General features: G+C 42.9%; 2 long non-coding RNA genes across 5 annotated transcripts in view; one reads left to right on the top strand and one right to left on the bottom strand.

The window, feature by feature from the left end:
• Nucleotides 1-17,764, top strand: part of LOC106737818 (uncharacterized) — a 47,544-nt gene that overhangs the window by 23,915 nt on the left and 5,865 nt on the right. The window lies entirely within an intron of this gene.
• Nucleotides 128-8,598, bottom strand: LOC109281241 (uncharacterized). Of its 4 annotated transcripts, none has more exons than XR_002087833.2 (4): nt 8,280-8,598; nt 8,072-8,194; nt 1,483-1,669; nt 128-835 (listed from the first exon to the last, which is right to left on the bottom strand). It is a non-coding gene; the product is annotated as an uncharacterized LOC109281241 (long non-coding RNA). The 4 variants fall into 4 exon arrangements; XR_002087834.2 differs by having other exon boundaries at nt 8,131-8,194; XR_002087835.2 differs by having other exon boundaries at nt 8,424-8,598.

Here is a 17,764-nt window from a genome sequence, read left to right as displayed (position 1 = left end):
GTCCAAAATCAGTTCCTCAATCCAGGTTTTGAGCTTTAGTCAAATTCCAGTCTGAATCTGCAAGAGGTATAGGATCCTGTCTGCATGAGGTCCATATTGTAATGGGGAGAGTGCAACACATACCATGTTCTCAAGGGCTGATTATTTTATTTCAGTTGCATTAAAGTAAAACAGAAGTAAAATACAATCATAGGAAACTTTTTATTTTTTCCATAGGCAAAACTCTAGTCATATACTCAGCATTTGAATATAATGTTGGTTTCTTACAAGGCAGATTTCTCTACCATAGTAAAATTAGGCTGCAGGGGTAGAATTTATGGATGCATTTTTTTTCTCTCTCTTTCTTTTAATTTTCTTCATAAATCTTTAATAATTTTCTAAGGAAAGGAGGCAGAAAGAGTCTCAAAGCTAAAAGAAAAAAATATTTGTGCTGCTAGAGTTAAAACTGGAAAAAATGTGCCAGCTTAGTGGATGATAGTTCTCCCCTTTTAATACCTTTCATGACACATCAGTGTGTATGTGTTTCTCAAAGGAGCTGTACATCTCAGAAGTAGTCTATGAACTACGTGTTTCAGTGGTTGCCATGGCAGTAGGCTGAGTGTGAGTTAGAAAGCACGATTACCCAGAGTTGGCCTAAATAGCATAGAAAAAAAAAGGCCAAGGACTCTCCGTTATCATTGCTAATATAGAACCTCCAGCGTACTGTGCCAGAAAGACGCAACAGTGCTTCAACAAAAAAGCCCACAGAAGGATGCTGCACACCAGTCTCAGGGCAGGGTTTTATTCATTAACTGTTGGAGTGCCTGGAATGCAGACAGCCCCGGGATCCCCTCTCCTGCAATGAATAAAAGTTGTAATGTGGTTAGCTAGTTGCATGCTACTTAGCTTCTAGAAGCATCTACCCCTTCTGACACTAGCCCAATGGTTGTTGATTCTGGTCCCAGTGAGTAGAGCTGCCCTAGCATGGTCCCAAATTTGGGACAAAGCTGTCATTTTGGGGACACAGACCTCCAAATATGGGATCATCACAGAAAATTCTGCCTAGTCTGTTGCTTTACTCTGGTACACATTCTAAGACTCAGGCCAGTCTCATTCATGTTTGCTGGTAATGTCAAGGGATGGAGAATCCCACAGGCCTGGTGCAATGTCAAGTTTTTCCTTTAAAAAGACCACAGCCCAGAGCTATTGGACTGTCTGTGGCTGATGACAAGTCTGTTTTGGTCAGCCAGAGGAGGTGTGAAAGCAACCACAAGGTCTGACAATGAACCTCCCAGAAGAAAAAAGTGAGACTGTGAGGCCATCATTCCACAGATCTGCTTGGCTGCTGCTTTTGTTTTGCAACAATCTCTTCCTTTTCTTGCACCTCTTAAATTGGTGTCATCTAGGTTAGAGGGGTGGGGCTGTCTCATTGTAGTCAACACAGTGATACATTTCTTGGCAGCAGCAGCAGTGTTTCTCTTTTTAAGCAATAATCATACATACCTTTCATTTATATAGCACCTTTCATCTCAGAGGATCCCAAAGCACTTTCCCAGCTTAATCAAAGATGATATCCGTGTCAACACTATTGTCTCCATATGGAAGGCTGGAACTGGTTGCCCATTAAAGTCTGATCTTATGGGAGGACATCCCCCAACAGCTTCCTCAATACAGTTGAGCTTCTTGACACCTGAAAAGTATAGTGCACGTTACCTCATTGGACAAGACTGTCTTCCCATGGGGTTTAGTCCAACCTCATTTTGTGGAGATACAAGTGTTTGGAAAAAGGGAAGCTTTTTCTTCCTGCTCTTAGGAGATACAGTTTTTCTAGAATGGTACAGCTCTTCTAAACAGTCTAGTCTGCAAACTCCACATTGGTTTGATTCATTATCCCTTTATGAGAGCTAAGGGCCAGATCCAAAAAAGCACTTACATCAGAAAAGAGGCCACTCCCTTAAGAGACTGGAGGTGACTGGGAGTCTGGGATTCCAGCTATCAACATTTTATGTATTTTATCTAATGTTTCTTTAATGCAAAATGCGTAAGCAGTTTTGGGAGCAGGTACCAAAACCCAGGGCTCCTTCCTCACAGAGGTGAATACCCATATCCTTCTTCTTTCTCCTTCTGGCCCCATGCACAATACTTTATTGTACAATAGCTTAGCTTCCAAAGCCCAGCTCATCCCAGCCTCTTGCCTGATGGTTAGTACACTTTCCAGAGAGGTGGGAGATATGAGTTTGAATCCCCTCAGGCTAAGGAAGGCTGGCAACCCAGGTGTTCCACTCTTGAGCTAGAAGGCTATTGTACATAAGGTGGATGGTAGCTGGGCTGCTACCAGCAGTGTTGTCATTCCCAAAGGAGTGATTTGGGGGTTTTGGGTTGTGAGACCCAGTGTCCTAGAAATGCCTGACTCAGGGCTGCTAGAAGTACCTAAGACCAGAGGACAGACAGGATTCCAGGCATATCCCTGTCCTTAGTGTTCCTCCTGGCTGGCCTAGGCATCTCCCACTTGGCATGCTGGCTCTTGTGAATCCCATTTTCCCTTTTCACTGAACAGGAAACTTAGGGACCGAACTTGGGTTTGTGAATTACACTACTGGAGGGAGCACCAAGAAGTTATGCATGGCAACGCACCAGGTTACCCCATCTAAGCTCCTGCTTGTGTAGACCTGGGCTTATGTGTTTTGAAGAGTTCTTGGGCTAGCTTGTCAGACCTCAGGCCCTTATAACTTTTGTGTCTTGCAAAATGAGTATTTTCCTTGCACACCACTCTCAGGGGTTCAATAGTTGAATGTTTGTAAATATTAGTAATGCTGAGAATTAATTAATCTGAACATTGAGATCTCAAGCTGACATGGGTAGTATAAACACCCAAATGGAACATGTTAATAAAGTGTTCTGTTATTTAATACCTGTTATTGCTTATTCATGGGCTTTTCAGTGGCAGACATTACACTATATCTAAGGATCTCTGATACAATATTGAAAGTATCCTCACATCACTCCTGTGATGTAGTGACTATATTATTATCCCCATTTTATGGATGAGGAAATGGGCTAAAGAATGGTTTCAGTCACTTGTCTAAGGACATAAAGAAAGTCTGTTGTAGGGTCAGGTACAGAAGCCACATCTCCTGACTCCTGCCTTCATCAGGAGAACATCACTTATCAATGCAGTGCTTAGAGCACCTCCGATGAGGGATGTGATGTCATTCCTCTTTCAAGTATAGGTCTAAGTTTCCTGGGTGAATGCTAGCAAACAATCCATCATGGGAAACAAGTTCAGAAACAACCTTGGTTCCAAAAACTCCCAACCTGGCAGTGCTTCCTCCTTTCCCACAGTAATTGTGTTCAAAGGGAAACCCTTTCCTGGGCCAGTATCTCATCTACTGTTCTGTCAATAGCATTTTGGTTTGGTTTGCAGAAATGCACTAATATTCCTTTCCATTAAAGTACGACCTGTTCCTGCGCCAGTGTTGGAATTATGTATGTTGATGGAGGATGCGCAGCTTGTTATGAATCAGCACTTAGTGTTTACATTGGTCACTTTGTGTAAGTGCCGACATTAGCATTTCTAAAAGCCTTCATTCATTATTGATTAAAGGTTTGGACCTGTGAATAAAAGCTTGATGAGCTTTCTCTCTTTCTCTCTCTGTTGTATCAACACAGACTACAAATGTCAGGGAGATGATTTTGCTGCATAAGTTATATAGAAAGGAGGATAACTTGTTTTAAAGAAATGCTGTCAAGATAAACATAATTTACTTTAAAAATCCATATCCGTCTGCCTGGTAACATCACAGATTATTAAAAGAGCCGTAAAATTTAAAATCTTATTTATTGTTAATTTATTTTTATGGGTTTTTTTATTTAGGTTGATAGAAAAGTGAAAAAAGAGTGCCTCTATTGGACTGAAACTGGAAACCAAAGAATACAACAATATAGCCCCAAACAAATTTTCATCCTCTGACAAAAATTCACCACCAAACAGTAACCAGTTAAAACACTGAGCATTGAAAACATGTACTTTGAAAAATGTCCTGAAGTCTCCCCTCTCTTTGTCACATACATTTGCTGCCATTTGTCTAAAACTAGATGCCTTGGTTGATTATCACAATCATTTAAATAGTTCTTAGTGGGGAGGGAAAGGAGTTCCTTTGAGAGAGGGAAAATATATTTGGTCTTTTCTGAATGTCTTATCTTCGAAGAGGATAGTTCCTTGAGGAAGTTCATCAGATGATGCTCAAGCTCTTGTGTAGATATTGCATTACACAGTAAACTTACAAAAATAATTTAGCTGTATATATACTCTATGTCTAGGTCCTAAGCAATTCAGGGAAAACACTGTGTTTTCCTTTATATTTATATAGTGCTAAACCCAATGTGATCTCAGTCCTGCTTGGGATACTGATGACTGCTACCCCAGTACCAATAATAATTTTTTAATGAAACCTCACATTTGGGACCCAACCTATGTGACAGGAAGAAGTCTTTGTGAGAACTGTCATTCAGGCATCATCTGCCAAACAGCAGGGAGGAAAGAGAAAGTGACAATGAAATACAGAGATCAAGGTCTATCTTGCCTCTTTCTGTGGGAAATTGTGCGAGAGGAGCCAGTCACATAAAGGAAATTATGTGAGGTCCTCTTAGTGGAGTTTTTTTCTTTTAATTCTGGGGGGGGTGGTGCAGAGTGGGTCTACTACTGAAGAAGCAGTTCAGATGAAGGCTATGCTTTTCCAGAGGCCTTGATTTCAATGTTGGGCTTTACTGCTCAGTGTGAACGGAGGGATTTAGGAGCCATCACAATGGAAAAAAAGTACAAATTGCTAAGTGGGGGAGGGACAGGTGATGCCTATAAGTTCGGTGCAAACATGACAGGTTTTGCACTGAGAAAAGATGTAGTCAGGAACTGCCTTTATTTCTAAAAATAGGATGTGGATTACAGGGCACTGCCACTGATGTATTTCATCATTCAGCAGAGCTGCCTAGGTTTTTTGCCTGCTTGTTTGTTTTAATGCTGGAGGACCCTAATGGTGGGGAATACAGGTAGCAGCACTGATGCAGCATAAACAATGTCCTAATACTGATATGTGTGACTCATTTTAGCCAGAGGCTTGCAACTAGGAAGCTGGATAAATGATATGAAAACAAATCTGCATTTTTGGTCAGTGCCAGGAATAGCCTGGGAAATAATTAATAGAGGAAGAAATGCCCCCTCCCCTCCTTCAAATCAGAAGTATTGTTTTGCTCCCCCGTGCTAGTGCCCTGCCTGAGCTCCAGTAGTAATGACTAATGAATATGGTACAATACAATCATAAAATGGACACTGTGGCTGGGACTGGATGACTTGGGGGATCAGTAACAAGTCAAAGAGCCTTTTACATGTAAGTGACAGTGTTTGGTGTCTGGCCAATGGCACTAGCTACTGAAAGGTGTTAGCTGTTTGAATTTTGGTCTAGCTTCTGCTGAATCATGTGCACATCACAGACACTATGCATACAGCAGAGGCAAGTACATGGACACACCGAATCATTCTCTCCCCCGTAGGTGACTATCCTTTTGGGTTGGGGTTGAGGTATGTTGGCCAGGCAGTGCAGGGAGGTTTGTACAACTTGCTGCTGAGCATGTTCTAGCTCTTTCTCTCTCTCCCCAATTCACAGGGGACTGTAAGTCTCATATAGCCCCAGCCAGAGAGTTTTGGCTCTTTTCTTAAAGCTGTAGCACCTCATACTTCCACATAATAGGTGTCCATATCACAAACACAGTCTCTGGAGGTCCCTGGTTTAACCCCTAGTTGGTTAGCGAGGATTGTGATCATCACACTTGGACTGACCCTGCTTGTGCTGCACCTACTCTGCTAATATATAGAAGAGCTCGGGCTGCTATCTGTAGAGTTCTGACTAGCACTGGATTCACACTCATGCAGTAAGTAAATAACACAGTTGTGATTGTGATGCATAATGCATGTGACATTAGCTGGAACAGAAATAATCAGTGGTGCAACCCATTCACATTACAAGTGTATGTAATGCTTGTCTGTGTTGTAATTTAATTCACTTCCCCTTAGAGCTTTCTTAGGGTGCCAGACCAGAATATCAATTGACTGGGGATAAATCCAACCCTTCCCTTTCCAGCCATAGTGCATTGGATTTACAGCTGGGATTGTAACTGAAGTGTTAGCAGGCTTTTTATGTGCTCTCCTTTTGGCCCTTAGGCTGCCCTGGATTTCTGTGGTCAGCCAGGGAAGCCTCCTGGCCCCTTTCCCTCTTTTGCCTCACTTGGGGATCATCTTGCTTTGTGCCCGAAGGATCGTTTCCTTAAGGCACAGCCACCCTTCTTGGGCTCCCATCACTTCAAAATGCATGCATAACAAGGAAGACCTGTTGGTGGGATGCTGCTAATAACAGGGATATGATTTTATGGAAAGTTTGTTTCTAATTTTGCAGGCTTGGCTGCTTTGGACCAGGATCACATCATACAGGAGTTTATTCAATGTAAATCTGACCTGTGAACTTTACCAGAACTATTACTGCAAACTCCCCTCAGCCAACCAGAGGAAAAGAATAAACTTGGTTGTACTCAGTCCCCACTGTGGCGGATTATGTATGGGCCAGTGCCACAACCCAGTACCTACCTCTCTTCCCTTCTTCCCCCTCCCTCCCAGCATTTGAGGAAATTTGGGACTCGGTCGAGATGTGAATTTCATGGCTGGCACCTATCTTTACAATGGGCGACAACTAAACCCAGATTTAAATTCACCTGTGAACTCAGGACTGGGTGTTTCTAGGAATGGAAATCAACCACATGACAACAGCCTGTTGCTCAAGTTTTTTAATTTTGTGGCTACCTTTTAATCAAGTCAAGCCACTTGGCTTTCCCCCTGCGCACACATTGTTCCTCTAGTTTTTTCCTCATGGTCAGGAAGTTCGGGGCTTGCCTGTAGTCATCCCCCAGGCTTTCTAAGGTAGTGCCCCATGCCCTGGCTGGAAGGGATGCCACAGGGCAGTGGGATGACTTGTTGCTTCCAAATTAACCTGTCCACCAAAGCGCACTGCCAAGGCAGTTTAGAGGGCAGATGTCCTCCAAATGCTTCCAGATTACTTGTTTCTTTGGAGTCTTATAAAACTAGAAAAAATTATTTTTTTTGGGGACCACAGGGTTTTGCAAGCCATTTTACAGTAGGCTTTTTCCACTCCTCAGAGCAAGAAAATTAAGTTTCTCAGGTAGGTTTCTCCCTGTTCATTTCCTTTTGTATACAAATTTCATATATATCCGGGCAAATTCAGCTCAGATAAATAACTAGAGTAACCAGTAAGTAGATGCAATGCATCCAGGAAATCTTGCTTTTTACACCCCCGCCCGTCTTTCATCTGCTCTGGCTGAGACACAAAGGGGGCAACTCAGCTGGCCAAGGTCATCCACTTGATGAAAGCAGAGGGGCAGGGGCTAGCATGGGTTAGAAGCTATCTTTCTCTTTACATACACTTATCTAGTTTTGCACCTTCTTACATTTCTTCACCCTTCTACTGCATCCCCCCTTCAAAAAAAACCCCCAAATGTGTGGGAGACTGGCTGCCGCAGTGATTTCCTTCTGAACAATACCTGCTGTGCGTGCTGCAGCGGCTCTCTTGGTTCCCATGCTTAGAGCAGTTTGAGTTTCCTGCTGCCTCAGCAGCAAGACTTTCAGTGTTTTTTATGTATTCTTCTTTGGGAGCCAAGTGGAGGAGTGCAGTTTGCCTATGAATAGCGAGCCGGCTGGGCAAGCGGCAGGAAGCGCGCCTGCTAAACCGTGTGAACTTCTAAGGGGTGCAGGAGGGGGGAGGGGGTGTTGGCTGGGCTTCACAAGGCATTTGCTGCAGCTTTTTATTTTACCTACCTTGTTATCTATAAAATAACAAAGTGCTTGAGGAATCTCCCCTTTCCCCCCACATAGTAAAAATATATTGCAGAGTGTAGGGTAGAAAAGAAGGGAGTTTTAAACTGGAGATAATATGATGAGGGGCTGGCAGCAGGGCTACGGGTAGAAGAGTGAGAAATTTAGATTGTAATGAATTATGTGAAAATACACGTTCCCTCCATGACTCTTACCCACCTTGCTTGGCTTCCCTTGTGCTATATATACCCTCCAGGCCTGTAGGTCAAGTAACTTACCACTGGACTGGTTAAGGACTCAATCATACCATTGTTGGGGGCTAGGTTCAGCCCTCTGAATTTCCTAGGCAAAATTAAAAACAGAAAAATGAAGAACTCAGAAATCCTTTTTCCCTCTCTCCCCTCCCCTTCTCTCCCTGCTTGCCAACCTCTTCCAAGTTCTTTCCGACAGATGTCAGGAAAAATAAATCGAGCCCCATCTGCCTGGAATCGGGCACTGCGTTATTATGTAAGCAAGGTTTGGCTAAACAGCATCCCCTGAACAGCCTTGGTGAAAGCTGCCTTCAGCGTACCAGCTGCAAACATCACCAGGCGATGACGAGGCACTGCTTGGCAGATCCCGTGTTGCTCTCTGCAGCTCTCTTTGATAATGCAAAGAAGCTCCTCAGCTCTGCAGAGCTGATTACTCCGGCGTGAAAGAGGCGTCTTTGGAAAAGGAGCTAGGGCGAAGGAAGAAGTGGTCTGACAGTCTACCCACAGAATGGCTACCTTCCTCTTGCTTGTGTCTAAAATATAGGTGCTCTGCCACTGCTTTGAAAATGAGGTGGCAGAGGTTGGTACATGCTTCTCAATGGAAGAAGGGTGTTTGTACCAGAAAGCTTGCAAAAAATAACTTTTCCAACTACTGAGTTGGTCTAATAAAAGGTATCACAAGTACTCAAAGAACCTTGTCTGTCAAATGGTTAAAGGCACTTCATTTCATGACAGGCACTTGCCTGACGCATGTAAGACTCTGAAGTCAGTTTTTCCTAAGGGGACCGTAGACCCGGGGAGGGGAGAGGGAGAGAGAGAGCTCATGGCTTTAAAAGGGCGTATTTGGGCTGGAGATTTAGCTCCACACAGCAAGAGCAGATGAGTGTCTGCAGAAGAAGAGATTTGGGAGGAGGGTGTGACCCAGGACTAGTAGCTTGTGGGGAGGATCTATTTTTATGGTGATTGCGTGACAAAGGGAGAACTGGTGGGAGGTGTGGATGTTCATCAAAGAGTGACAGACACAGAGAAGGAGTGTTATGTGTCACCGTTAGTCATGCTGTAGTATAATTAAAAAGGAACAAAAGCATCCTGGTCTACTGTAAAAAAGAAAGAAAGAAAGAAACAAACAAAAACAAAACCAAAAAAAAGCAATGAGACATTTTCTCTGTTTAGTAACAGATACCTTGGGGTTTTGTGAGGTGCCCATTACTCTCCTCTCTAACTCTTCCCTGCTAAATTACATCTATATAACAATGTTCTTACATGAGTAACCAGGGTCCTAGTACTAGAAGCTGCAGTCACCAACCAGGGCCCTATTTTGCTCGTCAGAATGCAAAGGAGAACTAAGAGGTTCCTGTCCCCGAAGATTTTTTTGGTATGTTTCTCCTGAAATAGTTCAAACATCTCCAGGAATAAGATTCAGGGGAAGTAAGTTCTTTGGGTGATATCTTTTATTGAACCAACTGCATGGTTGGCATAGACTTAGACAAGCTTTTGAATGTAATGCACTCTTCTTCAGGTAAGAGGAAATGTTGTTTCCTCCAGATAAGGGGAAATGTTGTCTGAAGCCACTGAAGAGAACCAGGGGCTTCAGAACCCCAACATACATGCATAAAATAAAATGTAGTCCCTGCCAAAGAGAATTTACAATCTAAAGTCTTCTGTCCATCTTCTTCCTTTTATTATAGCAGGCTCTGCTTGAGTTAAATATTATAGAAGGCAGTGGTTGTGCTTCCTTTCATTAAGATTGTCCATTATTTCCCATTATATGACACAGTTTATTACTGCTTATAACTTTTGCTAAACTTTACCCATTGCTGCTCATTCAGGTGGAAATGATCCATGCTGGGACACTCTCTGGCTGAGTCCTTTTGGAAAATTTCAGTAAACCAACCTAGCTGTTTGCAAGAATGAGATACGCAACAATGGGCACATGTCATTTTGCCCATGTTAACATACAGTCTTAAATGGTTTTGTTAAGAAACTCTAACACCTCCTGGCTTTAGAGCAAAAACTTGAAATTTGGCAGGTGGCTGGAACATCTCTCTTGCTGTTCACCATAAAAAAAACATATTCAGATTGAGCCAAGATATAATAAGCTTTTGGAAGGAAAAAAATAAAAGAAAAAAAGCTCTGTTTGCATGTGCTAAATGGAGACTTTTTAGATTTAGGCCACTGAGAGACATTAATTCAAAGGTACAATAGGATCTGATCCCAAAATTGTGTTTCCTGCAATGAACAGTGGCATGGTCAGAAGTACAATTGTTGGGACTGAGGATCAGATCCCAATCATGTTCTGCTTGCCAGTGTAGTGCAGGGAGGGCTGAGGATCATGACCCCAATCCCACTAAGTTGAAAGCTGAGTGCCCAACAATTAGCTGATTGTTGGGTGGCTCTGGGACTACTCTGGGTCTCGAACTAGCCCCCTGCAGTTCCTGGAGCTGGTTGGCAATCAGTTGATCATTGTCCGAATGAGGACTATGCCAGGGCTCAAACTAGCCCCAGCGAGGGCCTGAATCTGCTGCTGATCAGCTGCTTGTACACCAACCCCAGTGCAGTTCTAACCCTGCCACATATGCAGTTTAAGTTGTGATGGAAACCACCCCCAGAAATACTACACATAACTTATTTTTGTGGCTGGTTTCCTTTTCTGTGGTGCCATTAATTTCCTGACCGCATAGTTGGGTTACTACTTAAGATGTGATTGACAGACTAATCATGTCTTAAGTGTAATGTCTGACAAGGGTCAATAAAGCTGAATCCTTTGAAGGCTCCAACTGCATAGGGCTGCAGGAGCTGGCCTATACTTTCCTTGCAATTGTTCCTTCAACCCATCAGAAGCCAGGTGGTGCCAGGATCCAGAACTAAGAGCATGGAGACTGTTACTCCTTTGCCCTTTGCATTGGCTCTAGGCAGCATGCAGAAGGACCTACCTGGATTGGAATAAAAAGTGGAAGACAACCTGGCGTAGAGGCATATAGTTGGAAGGAGTAGGGCCTGGGATGAGAAGAGGGACTGAGAACTAGTAGGGACACTGAGGTCTGATGAGGGGTTTAGGTGGAGAGACTGGGGCCCAGACTGAGTCAGGGACAGGCTGGAGGGGGGAAGAAAAAGGAATTGGGGTTGTGGGGTGTGGAGGCAGAAAGTTTTTGCCTGTGAGAAACCACTTCCTTATAGAACCTGCAATAACCCCCAAGATTTCTAAGTCTTAGCTTTTCTGTGGTGTGAACAAATGTGTACAAACCCCACTAGCAAAGTGTGTGGCTCATCTCCCATGCAGAGGGTGCTAACCTACTACTCCTATTCATGAACGCTGTGTGCCACTGGAGGCTGGGGGGTGGGGTGGCACAGTGAGGTCCTGCAGGCAGCAGTGGTGGCACTGTCAGTGGTGGCAAGCAAGGAGCTCCCGCAGGTGGCCACAGCATTGGCAGAGGCAGGGGGAGGAGGACGGGACAGGTAATGAGGGCCTACTGGTGGTCAGTGACCACCCGCAGATGCCATCAGCAGTGGCAACGGCGGCCAGTGGTGATCGCGGACTGCCCACAGATGCCACTGGCAGTGTCGACGGAGGGGGTGGGGTGGGGTGTGGCAACTGCCCATAAGTGCCGCCAGCACCTTTTTGCAGGGGGTGCACCCCCCATGCGTTGCCAATGCTGCTATTAGTTACTTAGCTTTCAAAGTATCAGAGGGTGTTTATACATGTGTTCCTGTTGTGTGTGGCAAGGGGTATGTTTTAATTAGAGTGGCTCTGAGGGTGCTTATACACATTCTCTGGCAGTTTGTGTGTGTGTGTGTGTGTGTGTGTGTGTGTGTAGGAAGAGCCGCTTTAAATAAAACACCCAGAGGGTCTCGGGTGGCGGTGTCCCCGCACTGAAAAATGGTAGCTAGGGTGCTTTAACTAAAGCTCATTTGACGAGCTTTAGTTAAAGGGTGCCCACCACCATTTTTCAGTGTGGGGATGCTGATACACAAGATGCTGGAGTCTGCTGGAACACGGTAATTACCACACTCCAGCAGACTCGATTAATCAAGACTTTGATTACTCACGTCTGCTCTGATGCGCTGTAATTACAGCATGTTGGAGCAGCCTTGCTGCACGTGTATAGGCACCCAGAAGTTTGCACTAGGGAGCTAATGTTTCCAAGCCTGCTGATGAACCATATGGCTGTTAGTGTGATGTCACATGATGAAATTTCTGTTTTCACAGCTTGCTTTTTGAAAACCTAGGAAAAACCTACACAGAGGCCCAGAGCAAAAGTAAAGCACTGAAAAACTAGGAAAATGCCAGAATTAAGGTTGCCAACATAAGCTTAATTCATCCCTTTAGGGCATAAGCATTATGATACAGTCTTTAATTACATGAGCAGAGGACCTTTGCCTCATTCAAGGCTTGGGATGTGTAGTGCTCTAGGAATGAATCAGGTTGCATAGCAAAGGTCTCTGTCCATTGTTCCCCTGCCACATTTGTTGCAGAAGTTGGAAGATATGTTGGGCACTGAAGCACAGTCACCCTGCTCTAAATTCCATGACACTCCAGCATCTGGTCACCCCGAATGCAGGTAAATACTTTCTCAGCTCCTCCATTCCTGCTCTGGCATGTGGCCAGCATCTTCAGAGAATTAGCTGCTAAACTCAAACGAGCCTTGTGTGCAAGCTGCGTTTTTTCTGTGGTTCTCCCTTGATCAACACTGGGCCAGGTTTTTTAGGGATGGCAAAAGGCACATTGCAGACACTGGCATTTCTTTTTCTAAGTGTCAAGCCCCTGCTCCAAAGCATGGAGGTGTGCACTAACCATCTGTAAGATTTTTTTAACAAGACAAAACAACATTTCCTCTTACCTGTAGATGATTGTATTACATTTGAAAGCTTGTTTGAGTTATGTCAGCCATGCAGTTGATCCAATAAAAGATATCACCCAAAAAACTTATTTCCCCTAAATCTTATTCCTAGAGATGTTTGAACTGTTTCAGAAGAAACATACACCAAAAAAGAAAAAAAAAACGAAAAAGGAAAAACAGCCTGAAGCTCATATCCAGCATGGTTAAAGTTTGTTAAAGATATAGGCAATGGCATGCATAATGTTAAATAGGAAGTAGTAAGCAGCCTTACCTATTGACAGTGCTACCAGCTCTGGATATAATTAATATGCCCCTTCCAGACAAAATTACAAAATTGAATAGTGTGAATGCCTCTGCAAAAAATGTGTGTGCCCTCTACATGTCTTTGTGTCAATACCTACCTTTGTACTGGCTGACTGGAACAGTAAATATCTCCTTGCAGATGCACGTAGGAACATATGTAGGCATCATGGGTGGGATTGCTACTTTGTGGACATCTCTGCTGCTTTTGGAAGCTGGACATGGTGTATTATGGTCTGTTGTTAACTTGAATACTGAGAAGAAAACACTGAGAGAAACATTTAACAATACTAACATATGAAGGAAAATACTTGGTTTTATTTTCAACTGTTATTTTATTTAACGTTTAAAGAACAGAAATTAATATAATTAACCAATGAGAGGAGAGTATGCTAGTATATGAATATTTATGTGCTATATATAGAATAAATAATAAGCACCACACCACTGTGAATTATACAGTTCTATAAGTCCATTGACAACTAAGTTGATGTCAAAAACTGCAAGAGGAACACAGTAATGTCAGAGACTGAACTGGAATTATAGGCATACAGCGTACTTTAAGATAATAAGAAAAATAATTTTAGACTATAGTGATCTGAGATGGAGCATCTGCAACCCCCCCCCAAAAAAAAAACCAAAAAAAAACCCAAACCCAACACCAAACAAACCCCAAACCAAACAAACAAAAAACCTTTTCAAGAAAACTAGCCTCTGTGGAAGCAGCTGATATCAAAGGAGGAACCCTTGGATACCCATCCCCTGATATCTGGCTCTTCAGTCAACCTATTCTCATGGTTTAATACATTTCCAATCACTTCATCCTCCAGATGTTTGCTCTTTGGAAGATGCTGTGAACGCCTCTTTGCTGCTTCTGTGGTGCTGCTTCAGCATCATTCATGAAAGTATATTTGCAAGTGCTTTTAGTTTGAAATAACCCAAATTATAGTTCTTCTACCATATTTCTTGGCACACTTTAATAGCTTATACTGCCAGCCTGCATTTGCTGGCTGAGCAAACTGGTTTCCCATCCTTTTACAGATCCTTGATTATACCTGCTTAGATTTCTGTTCTTACTGTTTTTCACTTTTTAAATACCTGTCAATTACTATTATCTTTCTCCTGGGCTAGGGACAGAAATTACACATAAACTGGTATAAGTGATTGGAAATTGGTTAAAATCTGTAACAACAGAAGTTCAGTGCACATAAACCACTTTCAAAATGGACAAAACTGGTTTAAGATAAACCTGAATGGATATAGTTTCAGACTTGACTGATTCAGGTTAAATTAGTTTATTGAATTTCTGTCCCTGATCCCCTTCAAATTCAAGCTGTTTGCTTTAGCAGAGCAGGGAGGCATGCTCTAGTGTCCCCCAGCTTTTGACCTGAGCCACTGCAGACATGTGACTGCATTTCCGGAATCAAAAGCGAAGGTCTGTTCACTTGCTTATCAGCTCCATCTCCACAGTTTAGGCCAACTTGCAAAGACTGAATAAATTCATCTTCGGGTTTTTTGACTGTCTGTACTTAGCCTTAGTGATTCGTTACCCAAGCTGTAGTACTGAGTTATTGTATCTTTCCCTTAGTTCTTTGTTGCTTTTTTATAAACTCTTTCCAGTTGGTCAAAATCTTTCTGGTGTTGACATGCTTTTATGGTAATTGCATTCAGTGTTCTATGGGTAATCTCAGCTGTGGGCTTGAGAGGGAAGGACCCTCTGCTTGCTGGTGTTCAATACAATGCCTCCTTTCTCTCTGTAGTTCAAATCAGATTGGCACTTTCTTACTGCCATATTATGTTTTAAATTCATGATTTGCTATCCACTCTCATCCCTGTGTTAGGTCTTTTTCAGCTTTACCCACTTCCAAGTACTTCCTTTCCACTGAACGATCAGCCATACTTGATAATTTCTCTCTGAATATTTTTCCTTGCATTTTTTCCATATTCTACACTGGGATTTTCAGTTTTTTTATGCAGGGCTTCCAAAAGCCTCATGACCCTAATCCCACTATTCTTTGGGCTACATCCCATGATTTCTTGGGGGGAGTCCTTTGGGATCACGATATGGAAAGGGTAGGAATGGGAGTAGGGTAGGGATGCGGTTCCCACTGAGTTTGGGTTAAGTGTTCAGGTTTTTCTTCATTCCCCATTCAGGGAAGAGACTCTGAATTAATGTGAGGACCTGAGAGAGCTGTGAGAGTGGCCAAAGCCATGAGGTCAAGGTAGCTGGCAACTTCCCATTTTACAGGGGTGCTTCCTTAGGGCTGAGTGCAGAGGGGAGGGAAGAGAAAGGAGCTGCTGTGAAACTGGAGCAGATGAAGAACATTCCTAGAAATACTTTTCAGCATCCTGGTTCTATAACTTGGGAATCTGTTTCTTCTGATTTATCCCATATTTCAATGTTACTGTAGAATGATGCTTGACAAGCATCACATGGGTTTTGTTTATTTAGAGAGGAGAAGAAGAGGGAGAGGGAGATAAAATGGAAATCAGGATTATTCTGAAAGGGAGCGGGGAGAGAATTTCTTTTTACATAGTTTTCCCCTGGGCTATTCTGGTGGCCACAAACTGTTCTGAAGCACTCCACCTACTCCTGGCCAGAGGCTTCCGGCAGGCTGTTTGTGTGGTGGTAAAACTTGCTGAGTTATTCCATGTGGACCGGATATCTGTGCTCTGTAGACAGTGTGTCATTTTTATATGCTATGTGTAATACAAGAAAGAAGCTAGTTTTATGCTAGTCCACAGCTGACATATAAAACCAGCCTGTTAAACATTTGCTTTTATTGAGCATTCAAGTTTCTGTTCTAGATGGGATATTCTTGATGACTTCTTTTTTAAAGGGTGGAAATAGTTTGCTTTCTGGGCCAAACCCAACATGTTGGATATGTAAAGAAGCCATGTGGTTTATCTATGTTGGTCTCCAATACTGTCATATTAGAAGTGTAGGGGATTTGAGGCTCTTTTGAGAGCCCACATGGCAGGAACCAGAAGTCCCACTCTATTCTCCTGCTGCCAGTTTTCTCTTTTTGAGGACTGAATCCTCACACTCCCTTTTCCAGCTCTGTTTTGAGTTGGTCAAGTTGAATTAAATGTAGTGTTTGAAAGGCTCCGAGAGCCTTCATTTTTCAATTAAGCACCATGGAGGGATCAAATGAGAACTTCTCTTTAATTAAAAAAATATGTAAAGAGCAATGTGTACACATCAATTACTATTGGTCATCATGAGGGCTTATTTATAGCACACATGAGTTGTCATTCAGATCTATTCTGTGGAACTGGCATCATGCAGCCTTCCTATACCCTCAGCCATCCGCCTGCTCCCATGTTCCTGGTAGCAGGATCAATCTCAACTGTAAGATATCCCCCTTGGCTTTTCAGTGCAGCACCCTCTTGGGAAGGGATGGGCCAGAATCCCCTAACCAGAAAGTGTTTATGTATGTCTTTCCATTAAAAAATAAATCCATTTTTTTAGAAGCATTTCAAACAGAACAGAGAACTTATCACAACTGTTTGAGACAAAAATTCTCTTAGGAAAATCATTATTACAGAAGCTAGTGGGCAATTTGCTGATAAGATGATATGGTGCCTTTGATAATCCCTATCTTGTTGCATTACACACCAAGAGGTTTTAGAATACATAGTAGGCCCCAGGCAGACATTACATTTATTTCATGACAATGTGTTAATCATTCAGTAAATTGTAACATGATGCATGTCCAACAAATGTATTGTGCCAAAATATGGCAATGCTTCCATGGATTCCCTTTGACCTGACAGTTTCAAAAGCTTTGCCCTGCAGCTCATATGGGCATGGATGAAATTCTGCTAGGACATGGGGAGCCCTGCTTTTGGGATTGGGCAGGGGGCAGCTTCTGGCTTGGGGCATGGCCACCTCCTGGCTGATTCTGAGGATCAGGTAGTACAGGACTTGGGGCTGCTCCTTGTCTGATCTTGGGAATTAAGTACTGGGCAGCTGTATACTAGATTTTTGGGATTGGGCATAAAATCCCTCAGATCTTGATCGTGGAATTATATTAATGTCTTCCATTGGCCCTAGCTTTATAATTAACCTCTTGGTTACACTTTCCCTACCTTCCTAGAAATGCACTGACCAAGACATATGATATCAACTGATTTATGAAAAACATCCTCTTTTAGCTTTGTTCTCCATACTCTGCATATGGTAAGACTTGTATATTCCTGGATTATTCTGAGCACACAAATAAAAAAACCCCAAAATGCTGCTGCTGCTGGGCAGAATAAAACAAGCAGGAGCAATTTTATAAGGTATCTTCATGGAATCATCGAAAAGTAGGGCAGGGACCTCAGAGGATCATCTATTAATTTAGTTCATGTATACTTCCAATCAACCATCTCTAAGGCAAAGATTATAAATCTTGCCAATATAAACTGGGAGGATGGAAGGGTTGAACCCCCCCATTTAATTTCTTCATGTAGTGGAATTTATTGTCCAGTGTTAACTTTGAAGCGGTTATGGTGTCATGCTTTTAGATAGGGGGGGA

The sequence above is a fragment of the Alligator mississippiensis genome, chromosome 1 (assembly GCF_030867095.1).
Source record: "Alligator mississippiensis isolate rAllMis1 chromosome 1, rAllMis1, whole genome shotgun sequence".
Taxonomy (NCBI): Eukaryota; Metazoa; Chordata; order Crocodylia; family Alligatoridae; genus Alligator; species Alligator mississippiensis.
The sequence above is the reverse complement of the archived record's forward strand: the minus strand, read 5'-3'. Positions and strand labels throughout refer to the sequence as shown.